General features: G+C 40.8%; 1 protein-coding gene across 4 annotated transcripts in view; it reads right to left on the bottom strand.

Annotated features, from left to right (window-relative positions):
• The window catches only part of elmo1 (engulfment and cell motility 1 (ced-12 homolog, C. elegans)), a 98,700-nt gene extending 77,834 nt beyond the window's left edge, over window positions 1-20,866 (bottom strand). For all 4 annotated transcript variants that reach the window (XM_008421812.2, XM_008421816.2, XM_008421815.2 and 1 more), the window contains exon 1: window positions 20,724-20,866. The gene's annotated coding sequence lies outside the window, so the exon portion shown is untranslated. The remainder of the gene's footprint in view (window positions 1-20,723) is intronic.
• Between the last annotated feature and the right edge of the window lie 2,441 nt (window positions 20,867-23,307).

The following is a 23,307-nucleotide window of genomic DNA, read 5'->3' as shown; positions in this document are numbered from 1 at the left end:
CCCCTACAAAAGCAGCGATTGTGTAATCAAATTGCTTTCTGGTTGGTTCTTAAAATAGGCCAGAATTCCTGAAAAACAGACTTTAACTGGCACGGATCGTTCACTTCGGTGAGGTCAAGTGCAACAGTCTTCCAAGTTTACAAAAAAAAAAAAAAAAAAAAGGTCTTAAAGCTCCACTTCCTCAAAATATGCTAAAATTACAACTCATACGTCGGAAGAAGAAGAACACACCAGACAATAGGAAAAGATGCACACATCCTAAGGATCTCTGATCCCAGCAAACAACACGGCTCTTGAGGGATATTCCTTTATCTAGATAATCGCTGCCCATCACGAACTCGGCGTTGGCACAGCTGATCAATGAAAACAAAAAAGCCCCGGCGTTACGGGAAAAGTAAACCAGGCTGGAAAATGAGCTGTGTCCCGTCTTCCGAGCAGCCGGCGAATCTCGGAATAGAGATGCAGGGATTATGGGAGAACAATGCTGGAAATGAAGGTTTAATCTCACTCATTTTAGAGAGAAAGCATAATTCTATACTGCCTGACATCATGGTCAGCGTGGCAAAGGAGACTAATTAGCGTTTGGTCAACATGATCTCAAAAACAACTTAAGAAAAATCACATTCTATGCTGGAGGCATGTGTCATACAAGCTTAATAAAAGTTAAGAAACACATAGTCTTGCTTTTTTTTGTCATATTACATTATGGATTCGCTGCATCTTGTTGATATTTTATGTGATGGACCAATCACAGCAGCATCTAATAAGTATTAGAAAATTGTGACATTCATATTTATACATCCCCTTATAATCAGATACCCCCAAATAAAATTCAGTGCAACTACCTTTAGAAGTCACAGCTCACCATCCTCACTGGTGGAAGTTCAAGTGACAGATGTAATTGCAGCAAAAGTGATTCTACAAAGAATCTTTGTTTTAAAAATGTCATATTCAGGTACCCTTTTCCCTCCACTTTGCAATGATCCTTTAGTTTGTTGCATAAATATAGTAAAAATTGTGGTTGGGATGTAACATTTTTTTTAAAAAGTTCACAGGGTTTTAATAATTTTGCAAGCCAAGCATTTCCATAACTGGTTCCGCTATTGATGTTTTAAGCCCTTTATGAGGAATTGTTCAAAGATTATACAGATTATACAGCCTAAAAAACAAAGTAAAACAAATCTCTAGCTTTTACACAAATCTGTGTAAAAGTGATTTTTTTTTTTATGTAAACAAGAACCTCAAAACATTTTAAAGCAGGCCAGGGTGAAAACAGCACTACTGCATCAAACTCTGCAGTGCGGTCCTCAAATAATAATTAGTAAAATAACAATTGTAAGTTAAAAAAAAAAAAAACTAAGTGATTATGTTTTCCTACCTTATTTAATTATAACACAATAAGAAAGACAGACTTTAAAGACCAAATTTCAGTTATATACCACAAGCATAAAACGTTATGAGACACTAAAAGTTGGTTATAAAAAGCTGAAGAGTTATGGTTGCAGTCTTTGGGTTTTAAACTAAAAGGTTACAGCTAAGCTGATGGTCAGATGGCTTTTTTAGATCTGCTTTGTTACATTACGCGAGCTTAAATCCTCCTGCTCAGTGCAAAAGCAAGGACAGCATGTGTTACAATGAGATAAATGTTACGGGAAGGATTATGCATCCCGGGACAGGGTGTTTCCATGACAAATTGTTGAAACACCAGGTACACTATGGCATTTCACTCAGCATTTTAGATCAGCAAAAGTAATCGGGGAAAATCCTGACAGTTCTGTGCACAGAAAGATTATTTGTTCATATATTATTGCAATTAAAAAAGTGAATCTAGAGCTCATCAGAGTCGCTTGCGGATAGGAATGAAGTCCCACCATCCAAAAACAACACTATGGAGGTTAACTAAATACTTTAAACGGCCCTTAATCACGGTTGTTAGATATAGAAACTTTTAAGTCAAGACGTCTGACAAAGTATGTTTTTCTATTTGTTATTCGCTAATTACAAATGTGGCTGTTTTGTTCCCCCTCCCCCGATTGTATACTTCAAATACTGCACTTCAAACCAGTGAATCTTATAAAGACACATTTTTATTATTTATGCAAGACTGTAAAAAAAGTACTTGGTTCAAGGGCATCAAGTGTGCATGGTGAAGTATCAGTGGGCCTGTTTCCCTTAGGGAAGCTTGTCAGAAAGCACGGGAAAAACCAGGACATTTAAAATAAACTCTGTTACCTGTGCCAGAAAAATGGTTATGAGTTATAATTGGGTCTTGTTATAAAATATAAGGGTTAAGGCAATAAAGGAAAAGTACATTGGACACTAGGGATGGGAGATGCAGACTTAAAAGTTACTTGAGGTGATTATTTTAAAAATGATAAGTGATGATAAAAAGCATTGTGAAATTTAGCAATTTTTTTGAAAATAGATTGCATCTCTGGGATTGAATATTGTGACGGCCAGAGCCACACAAACACAAACAGTGCTATTAAAAATAATAATAATAATAATAATAATAATAATAATAATAATAATAAAATCAATGAAAAAATGTAATTACTGAGTAGGCTACTTCAGGACACCAATTATTTTAAGAAGAGCAGTCGAATGTATTCATATTTTCAAAAATACTGATTCATACTGCTACTCTCAAAAAAATGGTAAAAGTAACAGTTTTAGAGGTGTATCAACATTATTGTGTCAAGTTTATTGCTGGCACAATAAATGAAAAATTATTATGGATGATAGACGTTAGACTAATTGCCCTTCAACCTTCTGCCATCAATCATCTCGGTCCCTAAACCCAAACCCTCGAGAAAACATGAGAGGTGAGCAGCAGAGAAGAGATCATGAGAGAGAAAACCTTTGTTTCATCTGCATTTTTTTCCCCCTTTTACTTATATCTATAAGTAAAATGCGATGTATTTTACTTATACATCGCATTTCCATACATATCTTTTTCAGGGTCGTCTGGGGTTCTGTGCGATTTTCATTGCTTAGAAAAAAAAACAAAAGGTGAGGCAGAATTGGTGCCATTTGCAAGTCATATTTTAGTTTCTCACGGACTGCGGTGGACATCCTATACATCTCTACATGGAAACATGGTCTCCACTTAGCTAAATTCAATAGCTCAGAGGATTACCATCTCCACTGAAGTACGTAATAACCAAAAGGTCAGGCCATAATCATAACTCACCAATTTATAATCCGTTGCTGCCTCTTCAGTGGCTTTAAAATGTGCTAAGACCTAAACTACCACTCGGCACATTTTTGAGAGCATTCCCTCCACTTAAGTGCCAGTTTGACCGTCATTTTGCCCAGCTTTGAATGCTCTATCCCCTGTTGGCTCAAGCTAGCCTAGATTGAGATGCACACAGATTCATTGCTATTTTTACATGTCCTACTTGAAATTAATGTAGCAGATTCTCAGAAGAGGAAGTCAAGCATCACCAAAGCTTCCAGAACATCTAGAATCGCTATGAAATGCAGTTGGTAGAGACAAACTGGGTACTATGGGGTTAAACTTCTATGAAGAGAGAAAAATAAGCTATTAAGTAAATCCTCCCTACATTAGCGTGTGGTTTTAAAAGACTTCTGGTAATCCGAAGAACATTATTGTGCAGCGAAAGATAAATGCCTACATCAACACACACACTCGCATAGTTGTTTTTTTTTAATACAAGAGAGATCAAATAATGGCTCTCATGTGACCTTGCACCCTGATGAACACATTCTAGGCAGTGACAACTGCCTAGAATGTGCTGGTTTTCTCCCAAACCAGCACAGAAATGGTGCACATGTGCACAAGGAAAAAAAAGACTTTATTACACCGTAACTCCAGAGGCTGCACAAACAGCACTCATTAAATTAGGAGAGGACACAGGCTACTGGTGCTGCAATTATGTTACCACTGATGACTATCATCGCGAGCGTAATAAGTGTTATACGGGAGCACTAACATTATGGAATGCATGGTTATTGGCTCTATTTTGGAAAAACATCTGTCATAACAAACTCCTTGTGAGAAGACAAACATGGAGCGTGCGTGGCCTCAACGTGGCCTCAATTTGTGACTTTGCCTGGGGGACAACATCCTACCAATTATTGTATTGCTTAGATGCAATGATTTTAGACTTAAACACTCACTCTGAAAGTGTCTCTGAATTGAGTGTTTGGCGCTTGCTAAACATTTTTGTCGATGTTCTCCAATTTTGAAATAAGAAAGGAAGTAGCTCTTGCCCTGGTGTGTTACATAACTGCTAACTGTGAGGGCTGTGCGTGTGGCATAGCAAAGCTAACACGTGACCGACAAAATAGGATGGAACAGAAAAAGATAATGACAGTGACGGAAACGCAAAGTGGCAACATCCTCCAAGAACAACGCCAACTTAACAAATGTATTAAAAACATGAGGGCAGTGCTAGAAACAAACGGACCAATTGATTTGCACGATGGGAGCATAAATGGCCCTTTGAACAATCTGCAAGGCAACATTCCGCTTACCCAGACAAAATGCAACTACTGGCTAACAGATAGCACCTACACAGTTTTTCAAAGCAACGTTCAACTTAGGCCACGTTCACACTGCAGCTGAAAGCAGATTATATCCGGTGACGATACATCTTAAGCGCAACAACCCGAGCTTTTAAAATCAGGCAAGGAAAACCACTGGTGTGACCTGAAGAGTTCATCACTGAGAGCAAACGGGAAACAACGTCAATCATTTTAGCAGTGCTTTAGCCGTGCGTAGGATATTCTTGTTTTGAATGTAGATGTAATTAACGCCACCTGCTGAATCCAACAGACTATTTGGTTGTGAATTTTTCAAACATGAAGAATATAGTTTTAAAGCCAAAACTTTCGAGTTGTGTCCCTGCAGCACCATTCATCACCGATTACAGATTTTTTTTTTTTTCTGAAACAAAGGTTTTTAAAGTAGGGTCCAACAACCCAGAGGTTTCAAATTAACACCAGTTGGACCTTTAAAAAAAAAGCAAAAAAAAGCTATATAACAATAATGATGTGTAACCAGCGCATTTATATGTCTAGTAATGCTGCAAGAAATAAGAAAGAAAAAGTATATTAGACCTATGATGTTACAGTTTTGCCTTCAGTATTCAAGCGGCGGGAGTCATGAGTCTCCTACACCATTATTTCACGAGTCGGAAACTAATATGTTTGGGATCCAAAGATTTGGAAACACAGTAGTATGTGATTTGTAAAACCTTATAAAAACAAAAATTCTTACAAATGTTGCCAAAACCTCATCTCATCTCACGAGTTCTCCCGAGCTCTGCATCGTGTTTCGTCTCCTCCGGTGGGTCGCATGTGTTGAGTCACATTCCTATTCATGCGAGCAGAGGCCGAGCGCGAAGCTAGACTGTGTATCTGGTCTAGGTGCAATGAAAGGGTTCAGTCACTTCACAGATAGGCCGTCCACTCGCTGCGACTGGCACAAGCGAGTGGGAACAAAGGAGTCACTGTGGCTACCACACACACTCCTCGTTACAACGTAGCCTTTGGCCTGCCAGCTGTCTCTCTGTCCCTTCCATGTCCACACACCTCGCCACTCCTCCTCACAACCCCAGCTGCGGTTGTGCATCAAACACCCCCCCACCCCACCTCACCCCGCCCCTTAATTCAGGGTGCACACACAAACCGCCCTGCCCTCTGTGGCTCCAGAACCCGGTCACACCAGAACACTGCTCCCCACCCTGCCGGTGCTCGCTCTTTGCCTATCTGCCACGCTGAATGACTACCTGCCTACTCTGTTGGAGGCACATGTTTTTTTTTTTGTTTTTTTTTCACCAGCTCCCAACGGCTCATCAGTACCATTCAGACACACACAGCCACACATGAGCTCATGCTCCCTGAATAATATGGTGTAGCTGGTTTTCTAAATATTTTCCATGCACGCCGTTTCCCTTTCCTTTTTTTTTATATTCTGTCTCAGAGATGCTTGCTCTCGTCTGCTCGGTTTATTTTCCTAACTTCCATGTCCCGCATGGTGCACAGGCTCACCACACAGCCCTCCCTTTGCCTGACAGATGCCCCATCTCTGGCCTCGCCCTTTAAATTACAAACCCTCAACTTTCAACCGCTTTTCTATTAATTGTTTGTCTGCCACTTTTCTTTTTTTTTTCACAAAAAAAACCCCTTTCCACCACTCATACTTTCCCTTCCCTGTATTTACCGGCCGACTTAGAGGCTTCATACCCAAGTGGTCAGGTGGGTCAGGTGCCAGCTCTCCTCCACCCAAACAGTGTGGTGACTGGCCACTGCGAAAATCCTTTTCATCCCTTCTGCAGCGAGTTCAAAACCACTCGTTTGAGCTCTGCTTGTAGCTGGTCTATTATTGTCAAGTTAAAGGGAACGACTGTGGGTGGGGGCTCTGCTTGTGGCAGAGAAATGAAATGAGGCCGGAGGCTGACTATTTTTGGACAGGAGCTGAAGATTCAAAGAACTTATTTTTGCCTTTTACGGGTTAATTACATGTAATACACATTTATGTGCAGCAGAGAAAGAGAAGGGAAGAAAAGGGGAAAGACGAGAAGCAGTCGTGGGCATTTCTCATGTCTGGTTTTATATTTCTGCGGGTAGGAAGTCACTAAAATTATGCGACCCTAACTAAAACTTTAAAAGAAAATTGTGCATCTTCTGGTTCCGAATATTCAAGTTTTAAAAAGTTACACTTTGAAAACGGCTACATTTCTGTTGTTAAAGCAGTTGTTAGTGTTTGGATGTCGTTTTAATACGTTTCCAAATAAAGTGTAAAGCAGAGCAGCCCCTCCTCCACCTGTTGCTCCTCAGTCTCAGTGTTGTAGTTTCACATAGAAAATCAAGTCCATCACACACAATTCTTATAAATGTTAGCATCATTGACAATTATTGTCAGACTTAAACAAATTCAAATCTATTTAGATTGTCGTTTGATTGAACTACTTTCTTGTTAGTTTGTCGCTTGTTAATGCCACATGCTGCACTGCTCTAAAAACTAAGACTACTGGGACCATTTGAATCACATTCACACAATGCAGTTAGTTTTAAGAGTGATTATTTCCCCCCCCCCCCCAATTAAATCAAAATTTACAACAAAATAGTAAAACAATTTGAAAAACAAATTTGGTTATAGACGAAAGAGCAATCTATTAGAATGAGTTTGATGAAACAGTCTGTATTTGACAAGCAGTAGATAACCATTTGGTATAAATCCAGGTTAGTCTATCCCCGACCCTGAAATTAAGACCTGAAAGGGGGTCAAACCAAAGTGGGTTTATGCAGTCTTAAACCAACTTCAGTTTCAAAAATGTCAGTGGTTCATTAGAACACTATTTTATGAACCTTTAAATCGTAGTCAAATTTAAATTGGGTAGTTCTTCACACTGCAGCCAATGATTATTTGTGGGAGGGAAACAGAGGTAAGAGATAATGTGCCACAAGCGATCTTCCTGGCCAAAACGCCCTGAAAATAAAACACATACACCTTGTTTGTGTCAGATTGCCAACCTAATAAAAAAAAAAGCAAGTGTAAAACAGTGTTCACTTAAAACTCTGTTACCTTTATTATTATTTACTATTGTACTTTTTACATCAGATGGTTACTCTGACCAGAAGTGCTCTGAATGCTCAATCCTCGGTACGTTTTTCCCCTACAGGAAGATAACTGGAGGCGCAATGCCTTCTTCCTCCATTTGCTACGTGGGTAATCACTCTTCTTTGTCTAAACAGCCCAATTAAAATGCGCAATGGTTTAAAAAAATTTTGTTTATTGTTGCATAAACTGCTACGAAATGTTTGAAATTGGAGACCGGCTGTTAGGTTTCGCCTCCGTTACCAGCCAATCTGGAGTTCAGTAAATGAAGCAGCCATGAGAGTCACCTAAATAGAGATCTTAACCGATTATAATGCCATTTTAAAAATCTTGGGATCTATTAATTTGTAACTTTATTACAACTGTAATAGGCAATAATAATTGCCTGTTAGTAGGAATATTTCTTTGAAAATATTAGTACAATATAAATGTTTGTGTTAATAGGGTTAAATCAAAAATGTTTTCACTGAAATCTTGATAAAATCATTAACTTTTTTTTGTAACATTGGGTAGTGTCTGCATCTCTTGACCTTTCTTGCTCACACTTTCTGTCAACAGGATGTGAATGGGTACTAATGCAGACAGAGGCAGGAAGTGGGTCACCTTCCAGCCACAGCTCAGAAGAGGCCCATTACCACTGGCATAATGCACCCTTAACGCAAAATCACTGCTGTAAAGTACTAAATGTACACAGTGCTCTAAACAGGTCTCGCTACTGTTGTTGTAAAACTTCCCTTTCCTAGCTGAGCCTTTCTTGTCGCAGTGCTGTCTGTGCTGGAAAATCCAGCCAAACAAGTCAGACACTCATGAATAAAAATACAAACACCGGGAACTAAGCCTGCTCCTTCAGACAGCAAGAAGAACAAACACAGTAGCGTGCCCCGGAGGCAGCATTAAGCCCGGCTCGTCTGCCATCGCTGTACCTCTGCTCTCGATGAGAGCCGAGCACGACGAGCCGAGATGCAGCCGCATTTATCCTTCGGTGCAGGGCAGCGGGGAAGTGCAAGATGAGGGCCAGGCGTGTGGACAGTGCGCAACATCAGCAGGAAACGGAGGAAAGTCTGATGCGTGGACGCCGGCGAGCGGCCAGGGTGACACGAGGTAAAGCAGGTGGCTCACAGATGGGGGATCTGCTCGGGCCACAAACGGTGGCGTCTCAGCTGAGTCTGAGAGAGCCAAAACAATCACTGGATGTTTAGTCTCAGATGGTAGGAAAAACCTGTAGCTCCACACACAACCGTAGCAGCAGGAGAGAGCGATAAGAAAGCACAAATACCGATTAGTACCAGCAGGCAGAAGAAAAACCTGCACCCTAAATGGTGACTCTCACAAACCTGTTTAATTTTTCTCCTGATTTTGACACCATGTTATTTTTCAGTATGTTAAAGCAAACGTCTAACAGCTTAACTATATAGCTACTGTTTGCATTTTGGACTTAATTTAAAACAACTAGGGAAATATCCAGTGACAAATTTGAAATCCATTTTCTTATGACCGCAAACTCTGAAGACAGAAAATAAACTTGGGAGCAAATGAAAACATGAACCAAGACTTCACCCTGCCCGAGGAAAAAAAACAAACAAAAAAATCCATCCATTAGCATACACTTGCTGACCTGTTGTTCCACATCGGTCAGAGATCAACACGACCTTTAGCAAATCGTTGGCAAAGCTAATAGAAGAATAATCCTGGCTGTGGCTGTTTCGCAGACGCAACGCTTATCAACATTTTTTTGTTGCCACCAAGGCACCGCCAGGGTATGAGGATTACCATAGTTTCACTTCACGGCCTGTTAACAACAACAGGAGCTCACCTCAGGCTGCTACTCAGCTTAACGGCAAGAGCAAGAAAGATAACTCATGAAGCTTTAAGCAAGTGGATCTATCCCAGACGTCCTGACTAACGCTGCCGCCGCGGGTGCTCAATGTGTGGGCACAGCGGATAAGAAACTGGGGAATATTTACATGTTTTTTTCAATGCTAAAAACTCAAAATCAGACAACGCAGACGAAGTACAGTAAAAATATTACCAGAATTCGGCAGAATGCGTGAGTTTCATTCACTGCAGCCTCAGTTGCCGTCGCTATGAAAGTCCTGGGATCGTCCAAAAAATAGCACTACAGTGTCACCATTTCAAACTGAAGCATACAATTCTGCTTACAAAAACTGCAGATCCAAGAATATCACATGCTGCATCTCTGACATTCTTATTAGGCAAATAGAAATTTCACACAAATATTTTTTTTTACCAAAACATCATTACTTTAAGTAAAGTGCTAACTGGATGCTCAGAACAGGCATGAGGAGAACACTCTGAAATGATCAACGAAATCTGTAAGCTGCGAGTTCATTTCAAGCTTCCTCCACCATCACACGATGTTGTGCTAAACCCCAACTTGCTCACAAACCTCCATATCAAAGTGGATGTGTACCAATTGCGAGTGCAGCTGGTTGAATGCGACTCTAGTGTAAAATGCTTTGAGTGGTCAGTATGGCTAAGGAAAAGCACTCGAGTAGATCGTTTTTCATTCCACTAAATTATTGAAAAATGTTTGTTTTTTTTGTTGAATAAGTTAATTTAAGAAAGACATAAAGACAGAAAGTGTGAGAGCAAAAAAAAAAAAACGAGAGTGTTTTAGGTGTCCTTCTCTGTTTTGATTTATTCAGAGTCTCTCAAGAAGCTCCAGCATAATGCAACACATCTTCAGTCCAAGACTTACAGTTTCCCAGCAAAAAGGAACAGGCGAGATGATGACCTTGGCGCGTTGTGAGGCGCGCTCCACTCGTCCTCAATCTCTCTCTCTTTCTCCCTTCCTCTGCAGCCTTGACTAGTTTAATGAAAAAAAAAACCTGCTGCTAAATCACATGGCAAGCCTTGAGTAGTGACAGAATGGGTTTAAATCTGTTATCTTGGGCGATACATTAATTAAAAGCCAGATTTATATAGGTGGGAACTCTGTTCAAAAAGTTAATAGAAAACTTTGTAATTAGCCGTCTGAAGACTAGGCTTTAGGTTCTCTTTCGGCCACAGCGAGTGGGACGATAAATCTGAGCAGAGACATCGTTCATCCATCGTTCCTGTAGGAACTTGTAAATATCCGCCTCTATAGAAATTCAGAGTCAGATTTACTTGGGTGTAATTCTTTTTTTTTTTTTTTTTTTCAGAAAATATATTTGAGCGAATGAAATATTTAATTTTTCCAGAAATACGCTTTCAATTTACAGGACGTTAATTACTGAGCATGCTTTACATGTTATAAAAATTAATGACAGAACAAATTGTAAAATCATAGTTTCTCCTTCCCATGAAGTACTTTTTTTTTCACTGTTGATTCTATGTGAGTGTGTGTGTGCATGGTTGTGTGTCCTGTGTGTCTCCGTGTTGCCCTGTGACAGACTGGTGACCTGTCCAGGGTGACCCCGCCTCTCGCCCGGAACGTTAGCTGGAGATAGACACAGCAACCCTCCCGACCCCACTAAGGGACAAGGGTGTAAAGAAAATGGATGGATGGATGGATGTTTATTCTACAGTTATAAAATTGAAAACAGCCAGAAAACCAAGAAAATCTCAAAACCAAAATGTTGACGAAAGGAAAAATTTTTTTTTTACATCCTTTTACTCCCAGCATGGAGAAAGAAACATCAAACTCTGTCCACTGCCTCCAGCACTCTAGAGGCTAATGCTAGTGAAAGTTGACTTTTAGCCTGATGCAACAGGCATCGTTTAAAAAAAAGTGAAGTTGCAAAAAAACACACAAACCTCATCACAGATGCACCATGAGCGAGGCACTGCTGAAAAGAATTAAGCAGCTTGTTTAGCAAACAGCATTGTGGAAAAAAAACTAATTTTGTCTCCTGCCCTGACCCCAAAGTTCATTTCATTGGGATTTACCTTCACCGTCTTGAAAAGGTTTGCAAATCTATAAGTTCTTACTCGCCCTTTTAACTTAGTTTTCCTAGTTTTAGCCGTACCTGGCCAAGTTACTGAAAAATGGAGTTATATCCTGAGGTGAACTTCATAGCTGGAAACACATAGACAGCATGCGCTTGAGCGAGAAGATGAAAAATACAACAACTCTTACTTTTCCTTATGAGCCCACTGCCGCACCAGCCTTCAGTTTGTGGTATGCTTAACAATTCGACCGATATCAGTCAACATTCTCATGGCAGGGTTTCCATTTCACTCTGAACAAAAACAGCTCAGAGCTTGCCAGGCTTTTCTTCAAGCTCACAGTTTCTGGTCAAAAGACAAATGTTCGTTTCAATTTGGCAAACCACAGGCACATTTACGACACGACAGCAGTCAACAATGGCAGCTCTGATCTGCTGACTTGCTCAACTGTCTGCGCTTTCACCAGTGAGTTTGTTCAGAGTTTTGCGTTTATTTACTGTCCTTTGCAAACTATTTATTTAAGGGCTTTCACACGATATTTTAAAAAGGAAAGTAGAATTTTATTGTCTTGCATTTTGCAAAGATGTTCCGATGTTGTAGGTTACCAACTCATTTCAAGATTTTCCAGTTTTTGCTATTGGAAATGGAAGTTGTTCAATTCTTCAAGTCTGAACAAAGGGGTTAAAAGATCCTAAAGTGACTGGGAGCATTCAAGCACCTGCTGATCTTACAAGAGGAAATCCTTTAAACCTTGGGAATGTTTAAGGACTTTGTTATGCTTCCATCTAAGCCTTTAATCGCCCATTCCGAAGACACACAATACAAGAGGGAAATGGGACAAAACTACAAATGTCTGATGACGTCAGCGAGAAAAGTACTCAGAAGGCTGCATCCCTGCTGAGTACAGGCCGCAAGTCGCATTGCAAAATGCAATTCAGCGAACAGACGCCAGCTTCAACGATGTGAAGAAGCAAAAGGTTTGCAACGTCTCAATCTAGAACTGTTGGGGTTTCTGCTTTGATAACGTTCCAACAAAAACATATCCATGCTTAATTCTTAGACCTCTTTCAAGTGACAGAAATCAGGACTCATGAACTGCCTGAGTGACGATCGTCATGGACACAGAAATGGGGCAAACAGGAGAATGGACACTTAAAGTAGTAGTAGTAAGTTATTGAACTAACCACAAAAGCAGCTGTCTACGGAAAATAACCAATCAAGCATTGAGCCGTATTACTGAACAGTGCTCACATGGTTTGAAGAAGCATCTGTTACTAAAACGCACACAAAGAGACTCACTCGGTGGGTAATTGCTGCAGAAAAAAAACCTGCGATTAGCTCCTACAAAACTCACCAGCATGAACCTATGCAGCAAAAATGATGCAGGCAACCCATAAAAACTGACACAGCAGCGAAATTCTGCTTCCTGGTGCACATGTGCACAAATGCTATAAATCACACACAATGCGCAACCGTCATCACATAAGAACAAGATCACCAACACGCCAAGTCGACCCTCACAGACTCGGTTGTCTTTTAAAAACCCCAGGATTCTATGTCATCTCAAACATCCCCGCGCTGTTTTTTGGGGGGGTGAGAGGAGAACTTTATCCGTTTGACTGAGAGGCTCTTTCTGTAACCGTTTATCATGGTGGGTCAGTAGGGTTTGAGGCTGAAAGGCTTTTAGCTGGGAAAGCCTAAATACCACAAACATAGAGATACACTGTTCAAACGGGCTCTCTCTGTGTTTACCAAGCTCCGCAGCTGGAATGCAGCGGCAAGGGCAAGCACACAAAGGCGTCCGTATCGGTTTCTGGGTCTTTTAGGCTGTCTTCCCGCCGCATGAAGTCGGGACAGAAAACTCCACCTCGGGGTCCCCAGATTTACTTACAGTAGATCCTGAACGCCCTGGGGAAAGAGCATGCACATGCAAAGGGCTTACGTGTTGAAATCCATTCTTACAGTGGCAGATCCTGATAGCAAAAGCACAACCTCGCACGCAAATATGTGTAAAATCCAACCATTAATCTGAATAATTTTAATTTAACGTGGGGGGGAAAAATACCATATTAGTAATATGACCCACTGAAATACATTTTACTTAGTTAGATACCATTTTTTCCACAAATTGTTTTTGCTTTTCCGTTCAACTGAAATATATATTTTAGCATGTGAAAAAAACAAAAAGTAAATCAAACAGTTAGTTAAAAAAACAGAGCAATAACAAACTGTAAAGCTTTTTTTAAATTCTACTTACTACTTTTTAAAAATTAATTGTATATATGTAGCGTGATACTGAGGTCAGTTTCTCCAAGCCACTTTTCAAAATTGGAAACCCAATCACCCACACATAACTTGATAAGTCAGGAAATGGTGCAAGGAAAGTAGCTACTCAGCTACTACTCACATAAACTTACCCACATCTATAGTCAGTGTAATAATTAAAAAGCTAAAAGCATCTGGAAATCTGACAAGTCTTGAAGAGGAACATCATTAGCCTAATAAAACTGAAATTTAACAACATATAGACATAGTCTGATGTTTGTAAACTCCCAGTGCCAAGGGATCCAAATATTATTTCCAATTGTGGGAGTTACAACTGCACACATTTGTGTAAATGGTGCAAAGAAGACAGCCTGTTGATAATTAGTAATTTTATTTTTAGAGCGGTATCTGTAATTATGATGAATTTAAGAATACTTTTTCCTGACACATTTATTATCATCAACAAAATATTTTTAATACAACAAAATATCACATTATCTTAAGTCCATATTGCCCCAAATTGCCAAAGCTACATCCAGAGGGATACTACGAAAAGGCCTTTATGTCCCTTACAATCACAAATGTGAACATGAAAACTTTAAGTCATTTGGGACTTAAACTGAAACCAGGCTTTAGTCAGACAACGTAAGATCTTTTTTGGCAATATACAATCCAGTTAGATCTTGACTTATGGTATAAATGTGGGAAAAGATCTTTCGGACACTGTTAAGTATGATATACTGTGGGCCTGTTTTGCTACAAAATGTACTGGGAAACTTTTAGAATGTCTTAGAATGCCATCATGAACTACTATAAATACCAGGAGGTTATATAAAACGCTGTAATTTGCCAGAAAAGTGAAAGCTAAAGATGCACCAACCCAATCAGCTAAAGCTTGGAACTGGTTCATTTTTTCATGGCCTTTACAGAAAACATACTGGTTTTCGCCAGAAAAGGCCTGATTGTTGTATTTCTTCTAATATTGGTTCATCACTCGGTCAGGCTAATGATCACGACGGAAATGATTCACAAGATAAAGTATTTATCTCTTTCAATCTCCAGCAGAAAACCTGTGTGGTGAGACGAGGGGAAGAGGACATAAAAGAAGGCCCGGGACTCTGGCTACGCGGTGATTTACATGAATATTACCAGAGGCAAAACGTAGAGCAGAACATGACAACATTACCTTTGAGATGTCTTCTCACCCACCTTTGTCTGCTCGGCTGTCTAGCGCCGTCCCATTGCACCTTTAGTACCTACACACTGTTTTAATTAACTTCATACCACAGGGAGCAATTATGCAAGGCAACATTCATCCAATTTGGAACTGCAAATGAGTCCACCTTCAAGCTACAGAACGACAGGGGCTTCAATGCGTTCAGGACAAGAAGATACCGCAAAGATTCATCATTTAACACACGATTTTAATTGCTGCGGAAAAAGACTTTGGGAAGTTTCCCCGTTTCTGTTATTTAATGGTGCGATTCTAAGCTTTTAGGAAAAAAGAAAGGAGGCGGGGGGTGGCTCACGAAGATGGGCAGATAGCAAGCGGGGCATAAATGAAGGAGAAAACAATTTACATACCTCCACTTCCCCTGGGGAGTGACAACTGAGAAGGAGAAAGTGGATGAAGGGATTGGGGGAGGACGAGGAGGAGGATGAGGGCTGTGCAATAGCAAATGAGAGGGAAGCGCAAAAGATGGAGGGAGAAAAGTGTTAAAACTGATGGAAACCGTGCACTCAAAGGAGAGTAAGCTAATGAGAGAACGACGACAACCTGCAAGGACGGGGAATGTGACGAGAACTGCAAGAAATTGGCGAGACTGCACTTCGGAAGGTGGTGAGAGGATGCCAAACAGGGAGGCATGAGTCAGATAGATACACAATAAAATCTAACATGTGTTACTACTAATTGGTTACAAGTGCTTAAGGAGTAAGCACTTGTAGCCCCAAAAACCCATCCCAGCCACTCAGTTTCTGTCCATAAATCAGATTTTCTGGAATAGACCTGAATATCTAAAAAAAAAAAAAAAGGGGGATCAAAGCACTCAATTTCTGTTTTTTTTTAATGTGTCTATTTGGCTTTTAATTCATGATGCAAGTCGAGGATGTTGTGTTTTGCCTAGCTCTTTAAATCTCAGGCAGTTCATTGCTGCTGTTGGAAGTGTAACACCGCATAGAGGTAAAGAAATATTTATTTAGGAAAGCTAGCTAACAAGAAAATGAGCTTCGCTGAGGCTAATAAAACTGCTTTTTGCATGGGTGTGCATTCTTTTTGACATACAAGTCCCTCAGGTGGCTGTTAAAGTGAAATGTGATGCTTCTGCTACGCTGAATCATGCAAAGCTAGACAGCTAAGTTGTATATACCTGTTCAGTAGAAGAGTGAGCTAAAACCGGCAAACTTTAATACACAGTCCCTTAAAAAAAGTATTTATGCTCTTTGAAACTTTTCCACATTTAATAATAAAAATAAAAAAAAACTAATATTAGTACATTTTACAGGCGGTTTTATGTGACACATCCACAAAATTAAGTTGAAGGAAAATGATGTTTCGTATCTCCTACATGTGAAAATATTAATAAAAAAAAAGAGTGTGCATTTGTTATCAGCCCCCTTTGTGCTGATACATTCTAACAAAATGAAATAAAATGGTAAATCTGAAAAAGTTGCAGAGAGTACACAGGAAGCACGCGCTCTGGTGAGATGAAACCAAAGTTAAACACTAATGTTAAAACCATCATATCTACTGTGAAACATGGCGGTGGCAGCACCATGCTGTGGACAGTAAAGCTGGACAGAGTTGATTGTTTGGAAAGACATTTTGTCTTGAGAATTGTAAAGCTGACAAGAGACACGAAGCCAAGAAACTTCCTATGCATAAGCTGCAGTAAAAGACGGTTCTCCAAGGTATTCAGCGTGGCCGAATAAAAATGCACACCACACACAAAGAAAAACCCAAACAAAAGTGATACTCTCAATAAACAGAAAACTGAAATAACTAAAGTGCTACAAGAATACACACGAGAAATAAAAACAAAGTTTACAAAGGTTGTTTCCTGACATGTTTAAATACTTAATGAGGTATTACAGCATTTTCAGCTTCAACGCCATCAGCTCTGTGCTGAAGCGAGCCTTCCTCTTCAAACTCCCCATGTGCTCCTCTGCAAACAGGGCATTTTCTGCACCGTTTGCATTCCTCTGATGTAATAAAGAACTGTGAAGAATCTCAAAGACAATTACAGTATGTGGTAAAAGTAAAAAAAAACCTGTCGGTAAGGCAGGTAGACGTCGGGGTGCGAGTGCTTAATTGAGCACGTCTGTAAGATAACGTTTATTTTACGACTCGGTGAACTCTTAATGTCTGCCAAGCGAATAATGTAATAGAAGCACAGAGGCCTAACGGTTTTAACGCGGTAACGTTGTGGGAACCAACGGAAGGGTAAGACAACCCTGGACAGGTCGCCAGTCTGTCACAGCATTTAAGCTTCATATTAGTTTAAATTAAATGTTAGTTGCAATGCTGGGAAGCATAGTCAGAACTCTTAGCAATAAGCCACCCTTAGAGCCTCTCAGACTAATGCAGTTTGTGATGCTGTATCTCAACGGGCTTCCTCCGTAGTATTCATAAGGAACGGCTTGAAAAGATGCGAGCTACAAGTTCATCACGTTGCCTCGACGGAGAATCACAATCACGCAGAACAAAAGGTTATAGAGCTCGGTGAAATGAGAACTACCCACACGACGCTGACCTTACAATTAATCTCCCCGTAGGTCACTCCTCAGGGTCGTCGTTTCATCATTCAAGCATGTCCCTGATAGAAAGTCGCAGCAGCAATTCACACTTTAACCTGATGTACTAATTAAATGAAGAAGAGAGCGATAACTTTCTGTGATGAGATCCTCCACGGATTCAGGCCCAGAAGAAACTAAGACAGGACTGCACACAGTCCTGTAGTTTTCTTCGTAATCCTCACATTTACTTGTGCTAGTCGTTAGACTGGTTCGACACAGAAAACATGCATGATGAGCTATCAAAGTAAGTGCTTCATTAGTATCTAACTATAACTACCAGAAGTTGCTTAGATAACTGAAAAGAAGAGAATGAAGTGTGAAGGGGAAAAACGGTCCGATTCCAGGAGTTGTAATGGCTTATTTGTTTTAGTATGCTTATTTTTACCTACAGACAAATAGATTTATGTCTCGTAAGATCGAATAGGATTAGCTAGTCGAGTACATGTAGCTTCTGTGTAGCGTAGAAAAACCTTTAATTAGCATAAAAGCAAAGCAAATTAATCTAAAGTAAAGTTGTCTCTTGTCTGCAAACACACAAAGGAAAAAAAAAAGACACTGCTGCATTTCAGTGGCACACAGACATTCATGTACACGACAACTCTCAAGAATGAGAGGTGATAATGCACCGGCAGAAAACGTAAGCTTTTAAATAAACCAAGAAATCGTGTTTTAAATTCAGCTGTTATAAGAAAATAATGCAGTGGGGCTTGGCGGCTCAGTCTGCATCTGATGCCCAACAGAAGAATGAGTTAGATTACATAGTCTCCATAAAAACGGGAAAGAAGGGAAACACATTTTTGTTCTCACTAGGAACCATGCTCAAAGTCAGAGCTAATGCTCCACAGCTTGGATGCATTATATTTTATGCATATGTCTGTAGCAAAGGGCAATATCTCCAGTTTTTCACAGCTGAGCCACCAGCTGATGACTCAGCGCCAGATGAACTTGTATCACAGCAACATCGAGAGTATTAAAAGGAATGTCCTCAGCAACGACTACAGGAAGCCACTGAACACGCTCATTAAAGTCACTATCGATCAAAATGGTTCACAAAGTGCAAAATTCATTAAGCACACCATAAACGACTCCATGAGCTATGAAGCAAAAGACTCAGAGGTTTTAAATTCTTGTTTTGCCCCAACTTCCTGAAACGGGTAGGTGTGCTACAGCGCTATTGCTAGCTAGCAAAAACAGAAACAACACTAGGAGATTTCAGAGGTGGGGACTCGAGTCATGTGACTTGTGACTTGGTCTTTTACAACAATGACTTGGGGGCCTGAATCAGACTTGAACCTGTTCAATTGAAAAGACTTGATATTGTATCCAAAATCTGAAATTTAAAACAGATATTTACAAAGTGCGCACCAGTGATTTATTTCACTCATTCTATATTAACATCTTTCTTTTTTTTCCATATTCTGTGAGTCACCCAGATTAAAAAAGAAAACACTAAAAACAAGTGTGCTACCAAGAGTAATTTCTTTGGGGTACATAAACTACGGAGAACTCAACAAAAAACGAAGTGCAACATGCAAAACATGCAAGAAGAGAAACAGACGGACATGGAACAACTTCCAACTTTGCCCGTCATTTAAAGTTGCATAAATGAAGGTACGATTTCTACCGTACCTCCTAAGTAGACTAGAATATCTTTAAAAAAAAAGAAGAAAATTCACATTGTGCCAATTTTTAAGTTGAAATGTAAGTATGATGAAGTCATTGGTTATAGCCTGCACATCAAACTGCCTCACAACATAAAAGCACGAGCCAAAAGTCTCACTTGTGTATCATTCCAACGTTTAAGAAGCTCCTCGGAAACTTACTGGAAACTCAATCCGTCAGAACCCTTTTTGGAAGGAATGAATCAAAAGACCACTTCTTGTCCTACATTGGTGTCTGACCTCCCAGATATGCTTCTTAAAGAATAGCCAAACTTTTCTATGAACACATCCCTTAACCTTGTACACAGCCTCCAAAGAAGGGATGGAGTTATAGCTCCCAAATGTGGACCATGCCGAAGTAAACCTTACAGATTAGGAACCGTGTCACTCCGCTGATTAAACAGCTTTGCAATTATATCTTACTCATGCCAACAAGCTTTCACACCCAAAATCAATTAATGTTGGGAAATCTATCCTCTTAAATAAACGCAATGAAAAAAAAAACCACTTTCAGTAAAAACAACAGGTCAAACAGGGGAAGCTTCCCTCATATCAGATGTAATACATGGGCTACAGAAGCCATCAAGCAACCAACCTGCATATCGGTGATCATGTTTCTTTGCCTCCAGTAAAAACGCAACACTTCCCAAAAGTTTCTGACACATAAATCTGATGCATATAATAGGAACGAAGGCAAAAGCCTTCGGAAACTTCTCACGCAGAGATGCGAAGGAGACGAAAATGCGATGAACGCAACTGCAACGCACACGTGGATCGGTGTGATGTAAAAGAAAAGCAGAGGGGCTTTCAGTGCTCATCAGCTTTCCTCTTGGCCCACAGCGCGGCCAGCCTGACGGGGCCGGAGTCGGAGACCGCTAATGAAGGCATCTATAGGTGCTTGCACTTTCTGAATCCAGAACAACAAACGCGCACTTGTTCTGCAAACAAGCCCGAGGAGGGCAGCGGGAACGTCAGCTTCCTCGCTGCCCATAACGTCCCTGCGAAACACGCAACTTCCACGGCCGCTGCGCACTTGTTTCACGAAACCAGAACTCAAAGAAGCGCAGGGCGAACAATCCACCGGCCACTTTAATTCCTCCGCCGCGGCTGAAACGCGTTTGGGTGTGAAAGCCGCTGTGAATGACACAGCGATGGCTCTCCATACAGAACAACAGGCATGCGTGTCAATACAAAAACAGAGGGGGGAACACGGCGCCCAAAAGCCGCTAAAGGCCACTTCACAAAGTAAGCGACGTGCAGCGGGTGAAGGAGAAAGCCGCGGAGAGAGAGAGAGAGACAGACAGAGGAAGAGAGGGAGAGAGAGAACCGACAGGAAACACAGAAATATCCCGCTACAATGTAACCAACACACACGGGGGAGAAAAAGGCTCTGTGAGGCAAAACAGAACCAAAACATCGCGGTACATCAACAATTAGCGCATAACACAAAGCAAGGTGAAGCTGAATGTAAGCCGCAAATATATATATTTATATATAAAAAACGGAAACGTGACTGAACAAACCTGTCGAGTCGAGGAGGACACTTCTTCCCCTACAGCGCTGATGTCCGGAGTTTGTGTGTGTGCCGCTGCGACGCTCCGTGCGTGTGTCTGTGTGCCACTCTTTGGTGTTTCCTCCCACCCTGAAGAGATAGTGCTGATGTTTCCACTTCCTCCTTTCTTCTGCCGTCTGCTGGCTGCCTCGGTGCTGCCAGATACGCAGGATTCACGAAGGGAGCAGCGACACAAAACAAACACAAAAAGCAGACGATTAAAAACAAACAAACAAACAAAAAAAAAAACAAAAACACGTTTAACATATTACATTTATATTTCAAAAATGTCCATTAAGGGTTTTTGATGTGGAGTAAATGTGCAGTTGACCAGGGGGGGCGTGAGAAAGGAGGTGCACCAGAAATCAGAGATAAAAAGAAAAAAAAAACTGTCTGTTGTTCCTGGAACAAGTTTTGTATTGCTTTCATGCATATACAGGAAGTTGGAATGGGGAACTGTTTTACATGGTATGTGCAGGACTGCCCTGATTTGTGTCCCACCCCAGGGGTAAAATCGGTCCCATGTAGGCACAAATTGACACTTTTTATTTGATCACCTGCTTTTACCTATATGACATCATTGTTTCTGATAAAGATCAGTACTCAGCCACACTCAGTTGGGTTCAGAGACAAAATACAAGAATGCTCTAAATGTTATCACATAAATTCTGTTGGTAAATGATTTTACTATCAACCTAAAAACTCTTTTACCAGAATAAAGAGTTATTTACCTTGGGTACGGTACTATCTGCTTTTAACATATTCACAGAGCTTTAGTCCAAAAGTCTTGAAATATCCTTTTAATCCTGCATGGTCACAGGTGGAGCGGGACACCGTGGACAAGCCACTTTCCATCCCAGGAAAACTCAAAAACTGCCATTACAAACAAGCATACAGGCATAGATCAGGTAATGCAAATTAACGAAAAAAAAAAAAGTTTATCCAAGGAAATAAGGAGATTACCTTTAATCTACTAGTGAAATCCAAACAAACAGGCACAAATTGATAGTGGAAAGGAACAGCTTCCCTTTAGCAATAAGAAAGTCCAGCAGGCGACGGCTCGGTTGGTAGAGCACCACACCTGCTGCAGATGCAGGAGTTCTTGACCCGTTTGTCCTGGATTCAATTTCAAGTCTCTTTCCTTCCTATTTCCTGCACATACTGTACATGAGAGGCTGTGAGGACAATAAGGTCCACAGACGAGCAACGATGCTATTAGCAAAGACTAGCCCTGCCATAAAAAACTAGAACAAAACAGACTTATGGACAGTTTCTGTGAGCCTTTAACAATGCTTCCTTACACGTTTGATAACATTAAACCAAAAATGATTGATAAATGTGACTAATTCTAAGCTACTTTTCAGTAGCATAGATTAACATGTACACCGTCCTGCCCACAACAAATGCTTCGGACCGCATGAGGGGACATAGGTCAACACATTATGGGTGGCACCTGGGTTTATTTTTCATTTTGATGGATCAAACAAAAGGCATATCTATGTCCACTCCTGCAGGCGAGGAAAAGTAAACGGGGACAACGGCTTCAATAATTCACAATTATTGAGCGCTCTCTCTGGCCTGCCGTTCGGAGGGTGAGATTATGACCTTCTAATGTTACATTATGTTGGGAGCAATCCTGGTACAGCTCACTGAGGGACATGCGCCTCTTTATTTCGCAGTTTCATCAGAGGACAAACCCGAGGGCCTCTGTGTATCACAGGCAACAACTCCGCAGGGCCAGATGGGGCCACTTGCCCTTAATTTTTTTTTTTTGGTAATTACCTGCTGTTTGCTATATTGAACCCTTGGTCTCTGTGTGTTTGTGTGTGCGTGTGTGTGTGTGTGTGTGTGCGTGTGTGTGTGTATGCACGGTGGGGGATAAAGAAGTGGTGTCTCGCGGTAGACAGTGGTGCTGCTTATCACACAGCAGGAGCAGCAGGAGGGGGATTATACAGGAGCCCTGTTCCTCCTGCTAAATAATCTGAAGCGACACACCCAGCAGAGAGCTCCCAGTGCCCTCTCTTGCTGTCTGGGCTCTGCTTTCTGAAAAGCACGGGATGCAAAACCCTCAGCTTATTTTAATGACGGCCTGTGTCCTCAGCTAAGCTGTTCGTTTGGCCGAGCACACTGGGCGTCCAAGGAAGGAACGATCCAAAGATAAAGGGGGTCGGGGGTGGGGGGGGGATGCGCATCCTGTGACACAGGTCAGCCATAAACAATTCAAAGAGGAGAATTAATTGCCTCATAAAGGAAAGCCATTTCTATACTTAAGTGAGGCACTGCGATCTCTTCTTTTTGTGACAGTTTAAGAAACTAAATCTTAAACTGGTCTGACAAAGTTGTCCTTTCATCTGCGATTTTAAAGAAGCAGATGAGTAGTTTTTAAGACGCATAAAGTTTGAAAGAGCCAGCTAATGCATTTGGCAAAGCGAAGACAAAGCAGTAAGAGTCACTATTGTTACCCACTTTAGATCTTTTATGTCCCCCCCTCCCCGAAAACAGTTCTTCACAAAAGTTATAACTTCCCTTTGAACATTTCTGTCATGTACCCACAA

The sequence above is a fragment of the Poecilia reticulata genome, linkage group LG11 (genome assembly GCF_000633615.1).
Source record: "Poecilia reticulata strain Guanapo linkage group LG11, Guppy_female_1.0+MT, whole genome shotgun sequence".
NCBI classification, from domain to species: domain Eukaryota; kingdom Metazoa; phylum Chordata; class Actinopteri; order Cyprinodontiformes; family Poeciliidae; genus Poecilia; species Poecilia reticulata.
The sequence above is the reverse complement of the archived record's forward strand: the minus strand, read 5'-3'. Positions and strand labels throughout refer to the sequence as shown.